The 12,767-nt window shown below is 35.9% G+C and overlaps 1 protein-coding gene across 7 annotated transcripts in view; it reads right to left on the reverse strand.

The window, feature by feature from the left end:
- Window positions 1–12,767, reverse strand: part of KIAA0825 (KIAA0825 ortholog) — a 447,444-nt gene that overhangs the window by 415,482 nt on the left and 19,195 nt on the right. For 2 of the 7 annotated variants that reach the window (XM_058276256.2, XM_058276251.2), the window contains exon 2: window positions 6,347–6,392. The exons of the other annotated variants lie outside the window; for them this stretch is intronic. The gene's annotated coding sequence lies outside the window, so the exon portion shown is untranslated. The remainder of the gene's footprint in view (window positions 1–6,346; window positions 6,393–12,767) is intronic. 7 annotated transcript variants of the gene reach the window in all.

Here is a 12,767-nt window from a genome sequence, read left to right on the forward strand (position 1 = left end):
GGGAGAGGGGGGGTGGGGGGGGTGGGGTTGAATGGGACCTCACATATATATTTTTAATGTAATATTATTACAAAGTCAATAAAAAAAAACATGGTAAAAAAAATAAAAAAAATAAAATGGTAAAAAAAAAAAAAAAAAAAAGAAGCTGGCTGAGGAGCAGGTAACTACTGTGGCTGTTCACATGGTTTTTCTGCTGGCTAGGATGTAAGGGTAGGTCAGGGTACAAAGATTAAGGTATACAGAATTTCATACAGCAAGGGATATATTATTAAAAAAGAAATTCAGACTTTTTACACTGGGTCACTGAGTGACAGTGTCATTAATAGATGTAAAGAATTTAGGTGGTGCAATGGTTAATTTCAGGTGTCAACTTGGCTAGGCTATGGCACCCAGTTGTTTGGTTAAGCAAGCTCTGGCCTGATTGTGAGGGTATTTCAAAGAGGGAGTTGCACCTATAGGGAGTTGATTGCATTTGCAGCTGATTGCATCTACAATCAAAAAAGGGGACTGCTAGCAGCAATGAGTTTCCTTATTCAACCAATTAGAGGGCCTAAAGTCAGAACTGAGGATTTCAGAAACCAGAAAGAAGAAATTCTATCTCTATTTCAGCCTGGGGAATTCAACTTCACTTTCATTGTAATCTAACTTGTTGCTTGCCCTTCAGAATTTGGACTTTCCAATCCCTCCAGTCACTTGAAACAATTCCTATAAGTATCTTAATATTTACACACACACATATATATATATTTTCTGTCAGTTTTGTTTATCTAGAGAACCCTGAATGATACAGGCAGAAACTGGAAGAAATGGAGCTGTCTACAAGGTGATGCTTTGTCCCCAAAAACCGCAGTGTTCTGTGGTTGGCTGCTGGTGATCCTTGGGTCCTTGGCTTTTCTGTTACATAGCGATGTCTTTTTCTTTCTCTTCTGAGTTTCACTGACTTCAAGCTTCTGTTCCTCCACATGCCTTTTTCTCAATATTACTGAATTTTATCTGCTTATAAAGGACCCTAGTAATCTGGATTAAGAGCCATTCTGTCTCAGTTGGTCATGCCTTAATTAAAATGGATTCCTAATAACTATGGGCTCCCATCCACTAGAGTGCATTAAAATTATGTTTTCCTGGGTACATAATTCAACCTACCACAGAAGGTATGACAAATTCAATTTTAGGCATGGTGATTTCGAACAGGCCATACAAATGGGAATGTCCAGTGTAGGGATGGAGGGAATGTGAGGAGAATACATAAGGCCAATGCTCCTAATGCCACACTGTAGTTTAGGAGACCAACGCTCAGAATAGTTTTAGATTGAAAAGAGAACTTTGTAATCATTTTATGGATAAAGATATGGTGGACAAATACAGAAGAGATTTCTTTGAGAAATGGCAAAAGAGAAAAAAAAAAACAAATTAAAGTTTGGCTTGGGGATCACTAACAGTAGGTATGAGAAAAGACAAAGAATATAAAGTAGGGCCAGAAGTAGGAAGAAAACTGCTATTAAAGGGGACAATTTTGCAAAAAGGAATGGTAATCAAAATCCCCTTCAATTCATGTCTATACTTCTATTGCAGTATTTCTCAAATTGTAGTCCTCTACGAAGTTAAGCTAAATTTCCCAGGACACTCATTAAAAATTCAAATATCTGGTCCCCATCCCAGACCTAGTGAACCAAACCCTGGATATAGTTATCAGAATGGACAATCTAAAAAAGTTTCCAGGGCATTCTTTTCAACAAGCATTTTTATCTCTTTTCATTTCACAACTCATCTTTCAAAGTGGTACTTTCCAGGAATATACAATCTCACCTCACACATTAAATGTATTGCTGAAAAGTTGTTAGATGAGAACTTGTACAACAAATCATTACTTCCCTAAAGAGTACTATGAAAATTTCAGAATTACATTCCCTATGAACAAACCAGCTTCTGGAGAGTTCAGCCTGTAAACAAATATTTTGTATCCATCTAATTTTCTCTATTATTTTTTAAAGAGGTTAGTCAAATGGACTCACAGGCCTCATTATTTTTATTCAGTTTACCACAATCAAGTGATGTTTAGCAAAACTCCCAGGCAGGAAGTATCACAACAATATAGTTTTCAGAAAATACAATAAATGAATTTTGTGATTGGGCTCTAATAGCAAAGATATCCATTCATGCCGTGAGCTCTGTTAAGAAAAGATTTTGTCAATTTACAACCAACTGATAAGCAAGAGGTGTACAACGTGAATCTAAGATAGGGATCATAGCTAACAACAATAGCTAACACTTACTTCATGTCAGGCCCTATTCTAATAGCTAACACTTACTTCATGTCAGGCCCTATTCTAAATTCTTTACATACATTGTTTCAATTAATCTTTAAAACAATACTGTGAAGTATCATTTTAGACCTCATTTCCCAGAAGTATAGAGTTATAAAACTTGCCAGAGGTCCCACAGCTAGAAAGAAGAGCCAAGATTTAAGCCCGGACAGCCTGTCTCCAAAGTCAAAGACAGTGGTCTACGCTGATTTTAACAAAGTCTCAGATGCTGCTGTGGAGAGGTCTTGCTAGGATTAATTTTTCTGTTCCTTTTATACTTGATTTCAGGATAACTTGGCTCTACCTTGGATCCCTATCATGCTTACTTATTAGATCTCATTATAAGGCACTTCAAATATAACAGGAATCCTCCAAATAGCATAAAGATAAGAATTCGGTATCATATAAATATAGAAATCTATTGTCTATTGTTTTAAAGATACTGAATTCTATATAGAAGGGCAAGATAGTACAGGGGTTTAGAGCTGTGCTTCTCAAACTTTTTTTTTCCTTCTTTATTTTTTTTTAAATGTTACATTCAAAAAAATACGAGGTCCCCATATACCCCGAACCCCTCTCACCCGACTCCTCCCACATCAACAACCTCTTTCATCATCATGGCACATTCACTGCATTTGGTGAATACATTTTGGAGCACTGCTGCACCACATGGATAGTGGATTGTAGTTTACACTCTTCTCCAGTCCACCCAGTGGGCCATGGCAAGACAATGTCCAGCATCTGTCCCTGCAGTACCAACCAGGACAACTGAAAATGCCCCCACATCATATCTCTTCTTTCCTGTTTCTCCACATCAATGCTACAGTTTCTTCTATTACAAACCACAATAATTCCGTAGTAGAATATCAGTAAGTCCACCCTAATCCATACTCTATTCCTCCATCCTGTGGACCCTGGGATTGTTATGTCCAGTCCCCTCTACATCAGGTGGGGGCTTAGATTCCACATGGATGATGGCTTCTCAAAATTTAATAGACCAATCTCTCTGGAGTCATGTGAAGATGCCTATTATCAACAGGTCTGGGCTGGGGCCAGATTTTGCACTTCTAACAAGTTTCTAAGTGATCTTGATACTGCTATTCCACGGATGAAATTTTAAGTAGCAAGGGTTTAGAGTAGACCTTTGGAGTCACAGTGTTTGCGCTTCAATCCCAGCTCCAATACTACTAGTTGTCTAACCTCCTTGTGTGCCTCGATCACATCTGTAAAATTATGAGATCAATAAAGGGCTGTTACCAGAATTACATGAGATACTCCATGGATAGTACTTAGAACAGTCCATGGCATATAGAAAGCACTCAATAAATGTTATCTCTTAGTATAACTGAAAAATATTAAAAGCATATATTGCATCACATTAGAAGGCAATTTAGAGGGCTGACTGATCTAGCAGAAATACTAATGAAAACCTCATCATTTTTTTCCAGTTACTAGAACATCACTGTACAGTGAAGGACATTAAATAATTAAGTGAGATCCACTACCCAATTTTATTAAATACATAAATCTGAAACTGCTCTAAATGAATCTGCATGAAGCTGGCTTGGCCTGTTACATTTAGAGAGTACATTTTGCTCTACACCAGAAAACTTTTCATATGTGATTTCCAACACACTTATTTGAGCAGCTTCCTCTGAATTTAGAAACACCATTTTTGTTTTAAAATTTCATTTTTATCAAATATATACCTGAACTAGTATCAGTGTCAAAATTAATGATTTAAAAATCATGTTTAAAGAAGGGCACTGTTACACTTCAAATGAGTTTAGAGGATTTCAGTGAACCCTTCACAGAAGACTGTATACATTTTCAAGCCATTACAAAATGCAGAATAATGACCTCTTACTATTAAGGACTGGAGCTTACAAAAAATACTGTTGTCATAATTTTGGCGATTTAACAATATGTGACATGGAAAGGACCATGGGTAAAAAAAGTAAAGTCAGAACCAGAAATGAAAATAAAATTTTATAGCACCTTACAAGTGAACACTATTAGAAATTTTTCAAATTCAAGCTTGGTTGAAAATAATGACATAGAAGGAATGGAGTACACTAGAAACGAAAGATTAATATTCTCTCAGTCATTGATAAAAACCAGGAAGAGTAAATAAAACCTGGTGGTTCAATCAAGGAGGAGATGAGAGCTATGAAGTATTTTAGGTTGGTGGCTATCTTTATGAACTGCAAGAAAAGGTCAAATAATTTGCCACCCTTTTTGTCATTTATTTTTCTAACACATGATAAGGAGACAAAATTGTGAGACAGATTTTCTTATGTTTATTTTTCTAAATTAAACTAACTTCAGCATTGGCAGTGCAAACCTGTCCTGTGAGATCATTAAAGATAAGAATAAAGGAAAAGGGAGGAATTTGGGTAAGTAGATTAGCCTGTCCTGTTCCCCTTTTTGCTCTTTTTTATATATTGAGATAAGGAATGCTCCTGGATGATCCTTTAATTCTTGTGTGGTACCAAAAAATTTTTAAACATACATTATAACATATCAGATAATTATGTTTTCCTATAACAAGTGTTACTTCAAAAATTTCTTACCAAAAAAAATCTACCTAAAAGTGCTTTATATAAGGGATTACCATATAGAAATTTTTAAAGCAGAGTTCACTAACTGCTTTAAAATCCATAACGTTCTATGAATAAAATATTTTATCAATTTATTTGTGCTTTTAGTGAAAAACAAACAGTCATGGAAATTGCAATTTTTAATATCTATAAAGGTAATAACCTGTAACAGCAAATGGTTAAGATTAAAGGTACAAGAAAAATAGAGGGTGGACAGAATTATACCAATAGCATGTCCTGTTATTTGGTTTTACATTAGTCTGAATTAAATTCCTAAAAAACCAGAAGTGAGTAAATACTGAAAATGTCTGAGCTAACCTTTTCCACCTATAAGGAAGGTATTAGCTGTCTCTTAACTAGTGAAAGGAGCACCACTTCTGTGTGACCTAGTCATGCCTCTTTGATTTATCATATACATTTTTTAATGACCCTAAACCAAAGGAAATGTAGAAACCTATTTGAAAAGCTGACATTAAGGTTGTGACACCAACCAAAACAGCAAAAGAATTTAAAGTTGAACTGACACACAAGCCCCAAATCAGTCTGTTATACTCCTAATTTAAAAAACAGTTACTATGTGAAATAGTGATGGCATGTCAGCCCCTGCTTTGAAACTCCTGAATTTTGTCACTTGGTGTTTGTGTCACAACCTTAATATTATTTAAGTATACTTTTTAATATCTATTATTTAAAAATAACTTTCAATTGAAGATACTCTAAAGCTTTGAAGAAGCAAACTTCAAAGCACTGCACTCTAGTGTGCCATTTTTATTAGAAGCAGCGCATAAAACACTTCCTGTTGACAAATCTAATTCGTTAAAAGGTGAGATGGATGCATTTTAAAATAACTGGCTGGCATCATTACCTGCAGTGCCTTTTATAAATTATTCCTCTTTTCCCTTTTGACTGAACTTGTCACAGTTCCCTTTCAGAGTCTGAGTGTTATGCCTTATAGTCAATGCTTTCAACATGTTTAGACAAGTCGTAAGTTAAACAAGCAGTGGTATTTTATTTTCTAGAAATGAGAAAGAGTAACAGAAATACTTACTGATTATTTCATTCGATTCATTGATTTTTAACTAAAGACAAGTAAAGTCAGTTAGTGGTGGCTTCATTTCACACAAAGGATTTAAAAATAAAACTATACTCTGGATAGAAGAGGGGATTTCAAAGACAGGAACATAAAGAGAAATGTTGGCAGCCCTGCTGCACTGCCATGCAGAAGACTTGATTTAAAATTGAATTGTGCTTCCCCTTATGCACAATTGTACTTATGATCAAGTACATCATAAGGCTGACAGCTGGCTGGCACACTAACTTCCTAAAGGAAAATGCTAACTGTATTTCTCTTAGAGGACAAAGGAATAGAATTATAGAAGCCTTCAAGTAAACGGGGAAGGCAGAGTGCAAATTATTCAAAATATAAGGAAAAGTATTTCTTACCTAATTTTGCTTCAGAAGAGTCTAACAATGAGCTGGTCTTCTAATCCTAAACAGATGAAAATTATTTCCTTATAAATTTGTTAGTAGAAGATCCGCCCCTTCCTTAGTATCTTCGGCAGTTTTTTCCAAAGCATATAAAGAACATCTATAAAATAATTAAAGTTTTACCATTGCCACATTAGGGGTTTGAGGGGACTACTTATTCACAACTTATCCATATTAGTAATGAAAGTACTATCATTAATATGGCATATAGGCTTGAGCCATGAAGAAGATACGCTGAAAATACATAAAGACATCTTAAAGATGGGTATGTAAGAGAAACATACCAACAAAACAAGATAGCCCATAGATTATAAGCACAAGGGTAACAGGGAAACATAGTAAAATGCATATTCAAAATATTCCTTTTATTTTCCTAAAAGGTGAATGCTCCTAAAGATATGTACTTGCAATCTCAATCAACCTCAGTAAGGGGTATAAAAACAAGCAATGCCAATCATCCCAATTATGTTCTTCCTGTTTAGTTGACCCAATCTGACCAGTTGTCACAGAATTGTTTATTAAACTGTCTTTTCACCACTCTTCTGCAATGCCTCTTCTATCTTGAATCCAGTGGCCATTTATTCATGGGTCTGTTTCAGGCTCTCTCTGACAATGCTTTTCAGACTTTAATGTGCACACCAATCACACAAATAGATTCTGATTCAGAAGATTTGGGGTTAGGGTCTGAGATCCTGTATTTCTAGCAAGATCCCAGGTAATGCCAAGGTTATAATAATCATGGAACCATACTCTGACTAGAAAGGCTCTATACTGTTTCCTGCATCAAAATCATACTGTTGTTATACTTAGCTATTGGCTCTTTGCCTTTCCACACAATTTCAAAATCTTTTAAGTATCCTCCCTCTCACCTGCCCAAAAAGAGTAAGGAATTTGAAATGCCTAAATAAAACAAGACTAGAAGAGGAACTTCCAAATATGGCTGAAAATATTCAGCAGATATTCTTCCCAAAAAGCAACTATAAAGGTGGACAAAATTGACGAATACAACAATATTAGCACTCTGGAAATAGCCAAAAAAAATGACAATCTGAGAAGTGTTTATAGTTGAAGAATTGCAGATCTTTAGGTAAGAACAGTAAGACCCTGAGGCAATCTGGCCTGGGGTTTCTCCTATACCTACCACATCCAGCTCGTTTAAGTACAAAGTTTCTTCCAGGGTGGGAAGATCATTTGCAGCAGAAACTACTTTGCTGAGAGTAAAAGAGGCTAACTTGAGCTATACTGGTGGGTGATGGCCACACCCAGCAGGACTGTCTGTGAAATAATGCTCTTAGAGGTGGGCAATGCAGGGAAAGCCAACAACTCTGTTAACCAGATGTCATGGTTGTGATTGGGCCACATAACAACAAAACACCAAAATCAATGTAGCAAAAATGAAAAGATTCAAAGGAGAAGTAGGCCATTTAACGTAAGATTTCAAGACTCAATTCTAAATAATTGATAGAATTAAATGGAAAATTAGCAAGGATACAGAAGATATGAACAACACTATCAACCTACCAGTCCTAATTCACCTATACATAGCATTTCACTTAACGACGGTGGTATACATATGCCTTTCAAACATCAAAAAAGTCTCCAAAACACATATTTTCAGCCATAAAACAAGTCTCAATAAATATGAAAGTAATGAACTCACACAGTACAAAGCATGTTCTATAAGCATAAGTTAAAAAAAAAAATAGAATGGATTAAAAGAGAAATATAAAATCTGAATAGGGAAGTGGATTTGGCCCAATGGATAGGGCATCCACCTACCACATGGGAGGTCCAAGGTTCAAACCCAGGGCCTCCTGACCCATGTGATGAGCTGATCCATGCGCAGTGCTGATGCGCGCAAGGAGTGCCGTTTCACGCAGGGGTGGTCCCCGCGTAGGGGAGCCCCACGTGCAAGGAATGCACCCCTAAGGAGAACCGCCCAGGGCAAAAAAAGTGCAGCCTGCCCAGGAATGCTGTTGTACACATGGAGAGCTGACACAGCAAGATGGCACAACAAAAAGAGACACGGATTCTGGGTGCCGCTGACAAGAATACAGGTGGACACAGAAGAACACACAGCGAATGGACACAGAGAACACACAACTGGGGGGGTAGGGAAAGGGAGACAAATAAATAAAAAATAAATCTTAAAAAAAAAATTGAATAGATCTAAAACAAGTAAAGAAATTGGATTAATATAAAATCTTCCCACAAAGAAAAGGAAATACCCAATGGATTCTGTATTACTCTGCTAAAACAAAAACCATACAATGGGTTGGCTTAAACAATGGAATTTATTGGATCATGGTTTTAATACTAGAAGAAGTCCCAAATCAAGGCATTAGTCAGAGGTATTGGCAATCATTTGCCCTTGATTTTCCGTCACATGGTAGTGCATGTGTCTATGTTTTCTCCTTTCTTCCCTGGCTTCAGCTGACTTATGATTTCTTCCCCTTTCTTCTCTATAAGGTCTCCAGTAATAGGGTTAAGACCTATCCTGATTCAGTTGGGCCACACCTTAACTGAAGTAAACTCATCAAAAGGTCCTTATTAAAATGCGTTCACACTAAAGTAATGGGTTAAGATTAAGAATATGTTTAATGGGGTAGGTACTCCAAGGTACCACAGATTCATTGGTAAATTCTAAAAATAAGAAATGGAATTATACCAACCCTTTAAAAATTCTTTCAGAAAACAGAATAATCCATTCTGGTTTTTTTTTTTTCAGAAAACAGAGAGAATCCTTCTGAACTCATTCCATAGTGCCAATATTCCCTTGACACAAGAGCCAAGCAAATCTATCACAAGAAAATAAAACTGCACACCAATATTGCTCATAACATAGATGCAAAAATCCTCAATAAAATGAATCTAGCAAAATATATAGAAGATTAAATACCTTGACCTAGTGGGATTTATTCCTGGTTTAACATCTGGAAATCAAGTAATGTAGGATTTTAATAGAATAAAGGACAAAACTGTATGAACATCTCAATTGATACAGAAAAAGCATTTAACAATATCTAACACCCATTCATGATAAAAGACGCACAATGTAGAAAGGAATTCCTTCAACTTGTAAAAGGACAACTTGATGAGGAAAATCTACAGCTAACACTGTACTTGGTGAAAGAGTAAAAGTTTTCTCTGTAAAACTAGGAACAAGGCAAGAATACTCCGTTTCACCATCTCTACTCAGTCCTGTGCTGTAGATTTTAATCAGAGCAATGAGGAAAACAAAACAACAACAGAAAACAGAAAAACAGATATAGATGTTCAGTACATCCAGATTGAAAATTGCCCATATTCACAAATGACAAAAGCCTGTATGTAGGCAACCTCAGGTAGTCCACACACACACATACAAAAAACAAAACAAAAACACTATGATGTTGATGTGGGAGGAGTGGGGGCGTAGGGGGTATATAGGAACCTCATATTTTATAACGTAACATTTTTTGTGACCTATGTATCTTCAAAAAAAAAATTAAAAATATTGGGGGTGGGGGGTAGGGAGTGGGGTATATGGGAACCTCTTATGTTTTTTAATGTAATGTGTGTGATCTATTCACTTTAAAAAAAGATAATTAAAAAACAAAATTTAAAAAAACACTATGAGAATGAGTGAATTTATCAAGGTTTCAGGATACAAGACGAATATATAAAAATCAACTGTTTTTATATATTTTATTGAATAATTGAAAAATGAAATTTAAAAGCAGTTCTATTCACAATAGTTTCAAAAAGAAAAAAATACTTAGAATTAATTTAGCAAAAGAAGCATAGGACATGTACACAGAAAACTAAAAGTCAGAGAGAAATTAAAGAAAATCTAAATAAATGGAGAACATTCCATTTTCATGGATTAGAAGACTCAGTATTGTCAAAAGTTTAATATTCCTCAAAGTGATCTAAAAATTCAATGAAATCTCTATTAAGTTCTACCCAGGGAAATTAAGCAAGTTAAGGAAGTAAAATCTAACTAGAAACAAAGAAAGAAGCAAAACTATCTCTGTTTGCATATTCAAAGATGATATGGTAGTAAGTATCGGGAAATCTCGAGGAATTCGCTAAAAATAATAACTGAATTCATCACTGTTACATTAAACAAAATCAATAAACAAAAACCAATTTGTATTTCTGTACACTAGCAATGACCAATCTGAAATGAAATCAGGAAAACAATTCCATTTATAATAGATCAAAAAGAATAAAGTACTTAAGAAAACTGTAATTGAAGAGCAAGACTTATCCACTGAAAATTATAAAAACACCATTGAAAGAAATTAAATTACAACTGAATGAATGGAAAAACAGCCTTTATTCATGCCCAAAAGTCTTAATATTGATAAAATGACAATACTCCAAATTAGTCTACAGATTCAGTACAATCCCTATCAAAATTCTAGCTTCCTCTTTTTCAGAATTTGACAGTCTAAATTCACATGGAGATGCAATGGTCCCAGAATACTAAAAACAATCTTGAAAAAGAACAAAGTAGAAGAACTCACATTTTCTCAATTCAAAAGCTAATACAAACTTCAGTAATCAAAACAGTGTGGTACTGACTTAAGGACAGACATAGGGATGAAAGGAATAGAATTGAGAAATGAATCCATACATTTATGGTCAACTAAGTTTTGATAAGGGTTCCAAGGCAATCCAATGGGGAAGAATAGTCTATTCAACAAATAGTGCTGAAAAAAACTGGACAGGAACATGCAAAGAATAATGTTGTACCCCTACTTTAAAACACAACCAAGAAATTAACTTAAAATACATCAAAGACTTAAAGAGATACAATTGTGAATTCTTAGAAGAAAACACAAATCTTCTTGTTCTTGGATCAAACCTTATTTCTTAGGTATGATATCAGAGGCACATACAACTAAAGAAAAAATAGATAAATTGAACCTAATCAATATTAAGAACTTTTGTGAATCAAAGGACATAATGAAGAAAGTGAAAAACCCACAGAATGGAGAAAATATTTGGAAATCTGATGAGGGTGTGGCATACAGAATATATAAAGACATATTGCAACTCAACAATACAAAGACAACCCAATTAAAATACAGCAAAGGATTTGAAGTGACATTTTGACAAATGGCATATAAGCATATGAAAAGATGCTCAACATGATTTAGTCATTAGGGAAATGTAAATCAAAACCACGTAAGAGGGCAGTAGATGTAGCTCAGTGGTTGAGTGCCTGCTTCCCATGTAGGAGGTCCTGGGTTCATTCTCCAGTACCTCTTTTAAAAAAACAAGAAAACAAAAACATGAGATCACTTGATACCCCTTAGAATAACAAGAATCAAAAGATAATAAGAAGTGTTGGGGAGGATGTGGAGAAATTGGTGCTGGTGGGGAATATAAAGTCCCTCTCTTAACCCTCACAGTGGGAATATTTTCTTCAAAGCACTTTGCATTTTGCAGTTATTTTTTGTGATCACTCTCATTAACCTGAAGTCCCATTGTTTTATTTTGTTAAGGGCTGCCAATGCAATATACCAGAAATGGGTTGGCTTTTATAATAGGAATTTATTAAGGTAAAAGATTACAGTTCTGAAGCAATGAAAATTTCCAAATCAAGACATCATCAGAGATGCTGTCTCATCAAATTGCAGCTGAAGGCAATCAGGCATCTCACTAAAGGTCCTTTGTTAGCAGATCCTAGGCTCTGCCTTCTCCTACAGCAGGGGTTCATAACAAGAGGTCCATGAGCTTGAATTTAGATTCAAAAAAACATTCTTATGGGAACATGTTGGTGCAGGTGTGATAAACTTATTCAATAAAACACACTATAGTGTGGTCTTAGTAAGGAGTGTGTGGTTTTCACCTGACTGGCATAGGAATCCGTGGAGCAAAAAAGATTTAAGAAACCCTGTCCAGTAGGTTCACTTTCTCCCTGAGCTCGGCTATGGGCCATCAGGCACATGGCTTGTCTCTCCCCAGTGTTAAGTCTCTTCAGCTTCGGGGTTCTCTGCTGATTCCAGCCTCTGGCCTCTCTCTCAGTCTCTTGGGGTTTCTGTCTTTCTTTGGCTGTAGGTGTCATGGAATCCTCTCTCAGATGGCAGTGTAAAATGGCAGGAGACAAAAAGGGAGGAGAGGGTGGTGAGTCAATGCTCAATATGGGCAAGACCTACAATGAGGAGGAGGAGGATGGTTGGACAATGGATGGGGGTAACGTTTGTGCAGGGATGTGAGGAGGGACGATGACGGTGCTGGAATGTGAGGAGGAGGAGGGTAGGGGGGATTGGGTTAGACTGTCCATGGAATTGGGAGAAAGGTTAGAGGAACAGGTGAACTCTGGGGATTTGTAAATCTGTGGTTAAAACTATAATGGTGGGAATGTTCTTTTCGCAAATATGAC

Source organism: Dasypus novemcinctus, chromosome 2 (assembly GCF_030445035.2).
Source record: "Dasypus novemcinctus isolate mDasNov1 chromosome 2, mDasNov1.1.hap2, whole genome shotgun sequence".
Taxonomy (NCBI): Eukaryota; Metazoa; Chordata; class Mammalia; order Cingulata; family Dasypodidae; genus Dasypus; species Dasypus novemcinctus.